This window comes from Nicotiana tabacum, chromosome 2, assembly GCF_000715075.1.
Source record: "Nicotiana tabacum cultivar K326 chromosome 2, ASM71507v2, whole genome shotgun sequence".
Taxonomy (NCBI): Eukaryota; Viridiplantae; Streptophyta; class Magnoliopsida; order Solanales; family Solanaceae; genus Nicotiana; species Nicotiana tabacum.
The window spans coordinates 73,606,636-73,609,707 of record NC_134081.1 but is presented as its reverse complement, the minus strand read 5'-3'; positions in this window follow the sequence as shown (position 1 = coordinate 73,609,707).

The following is a 3,072-nucleotide window of genomic DNA, read 5'->3' as shown; positions in this document are numbered from 1 at the left end:
TCTGCAATAGTGACTTCCTTGGCGTCGTCGTGCTGAATCGTGTCCTTAAGGACAAGAAGATGGGGATCATCATACTGGCGCTCTCTGATGCGATCATATAAAGAAGACCGAGAAACCACACAAGCCAAAACTCGATTCGGCTCGAAAATATCCAATCTAACAAACTGGTTGGCCAAGGCATGAACATCCAAGGCTAAAGGCCTCTCTGTTACTGGTAAGTATGCTAAGCTACCCAAACTCTCCGCCTTACGACTCAAGGCATCAACTACCACATTACCCTTTCCGGCATGATAAAGAATGGTGATATCATAATCCTTAAGTAACTCCAACCACCTTCGCTGCCAAAAATTAAGATCCTTCTGTTTAAACAGATGTTGTAGACTTCGGTGATCGGTATAAACCTCACAATGGACACCATACAAGTAATGCCGCCAAAATTTCAAGGCATGAACCAAAACTGCTAACTCAAGGTCATGGACTAGATAATGCTTCTCATGTACCTTTAATTGTCTGGACGCATAGGCAATCACCCTACCGTCTTGCATCATTACTGCACCGAGATCAATACACGACACATCATAATACACAGTATAAGACCTTGAACCTGTACGCAACACCAATACTGGAGCTGTAGTTAAAGCTGTCTTGAGCTTCTGAAAGCTCTTTTCACATTCATCTGACCACCTGAACGGAGCACCTTTCTGGGTCAATTTAGTCATAGGCGATGCAATAGACGAGAAACCCTTCACGAAGCGATGATAATAACCGGCCAAGCCGAGAAAACTTCGAATCTCAGTAACTGAAGATGGTCTGTGCCAACTCTTAACTGCCTCTATTTTCTTCTGATCCACCTTAATCCCTTCACTGGACACTATGTGTCATAAGAATGATACCGAACTAAGCTAGAACTCACACTTAGAGAATTTGGCATAAAGTTTCTCCTCTTTCAGCCTCTGTAGTGCATGCTCCTCCTGGCTACGCGAGTGCACCAGGATATCATCAATAAATACTACGACAAATGAGTCAAGATATGATTTGAATACACTGTTCATCAAGTGCATGAATGTTTTTGGGGCATTTGTTAGCCCAAACGACATCACAAGGAATTCATAGTGACCATAACGAGTCCTGAATGCCGTCTTTAGAATATCCGAATCCCGAATTTTCAACTGGTGGTACCCAAATGTCAAATCAATTTTGGAGAATACCCTCGCTCCCTGAAGTTGGTTAAATAAATCATCAATACACGGCAAAAGATACTTATTCTTGATTGTAACTTTGTTCAACTGCCTGTAATCGATACACATATGCATAGTGCCATCTTTCTTTTTCACAAACAGAATCGGTGCACCCCAAGGCGACACACTAGGCCTAATAAACCCCTTATCAAATAGTTCCTGAAGTTGCTCTTTCAATTCTTTTAACTCAGCTGGTGCCATACGATACGGAGGAATAGAAATAGGCTTAGTGCCCTGCACCAAGTCAATACCGAAATCAATATCCCTGTCGGGCAGCATACCCGGCAGGTCTGTAGGAAATACATCAGGAAAGTCTCTCACTACCGGTACTGAATCAATAGTAGGAGTATCTGCATCAACATTTCTCACAAAATCCAAGTATGACAAACACCCTTTCCCAACCATACGTTGGGCTTTCAAATAAGAAATTACCTTACTAGGAACATAATATAGAGAACCTCTCCACTCAAACTTTGGCAACCCCGGCATGGTCAACATCACGGGTTTTGCGTGACAGTCTAGAATAGCATGACATGGAGACAACCAATCCATATCTAGAATTACATCGAAATCAACCGTATTGAGCAATAAAAGATCAACTCTAGTCTCCAGTTCCCCAATAGTTACCACACATGACCGATACACATGGTCCACCATAATAGTATCGCCCACCGGCGTAGATACACGAACAGGTGAAACTAAGGGCTCACGGGGCTTATCCAGATAATGAGTAAAGTACGATGACACATATGAATAAGTAGAACCAGGGTCAAATAATATAGAAGCCTCACTATGGCACATTGAGACAATGCATGTGATCACTGCATCTGAAGCAATAGCATTTGGACTGGCAGGAAAAGCATAGAATCGGGCTTGACCACCCCCTGATCGGCCTCCCCCTCTTAGGCGACCCCTAGCTACCTGACCCTCACCCCGAGCTAGCTGGGCGGGTGGTGAAGTAACTGGTGCTGAAGTCATAGTCTGACTTCTCTACTGCACAGGACCTCTCGAGCGACGAGGACATTGTCTCCACATATTCCCAAATTCCCCGCACTCAAAGCAGCCCCGGTACTGGTGGTGGTGCTGATTGAATCGGGCCCCGAGAACCAGAATAGCTACTAGAAGCACCCGGTGTAAATGAACCCTAACTTGAAGAGGCACGGGACAAACTCTAGGTTGGAAGGGCGCCGAGGGATGGCTGACCCTGATGAGAACTGTATGAACCATGGCTGGATAATGCACCATGGTGAACTGGACGACCCGTTTGAGCGTGTATGTAAGGACGACTCCTACCGCGGTAAAACTGTCCCCCTGAAGGAACACTACTAAAATCTCCTGGACTACGAGGCCTCTTGGCCTCTCTCTCTCCACGTTCCTAACTACGGACCACCTCTATCTGTCGAGCAATGTCAACTACCTCATCAAAAGTAACACCCGATATTCTCTCCCGAGTCATGAGTAACCGCAACTGATATGTGAAGACATCAATGAACCTCCTAATCCTCTCCCTATCAGTGGGAACCAACCAAACTGCGTGACGAGCCAACTCAGAAAATCTCATCTCGTACTGCGTCACAAACATGCCATCCTAACGAAACTACTCAAACTGTCTGCGTAGCTCCTTTCTGGGGGACTGCGGCACGAACTTCTCCAAAAAGAGAACAGAGAATTCGTGCCATGTAAGTGGTAATGCACCAACTGGTATGCGCCTCTCATAAGTCTCCCACCATCTGAAGGCAGCTCCAGAAAACTGAAAAGTAGTGAACGAAACCCCACTAGTCTCCAAAATACATGCTGTCCGAAGCACTTGCTGGCACTTATCCAGAAAACCCTG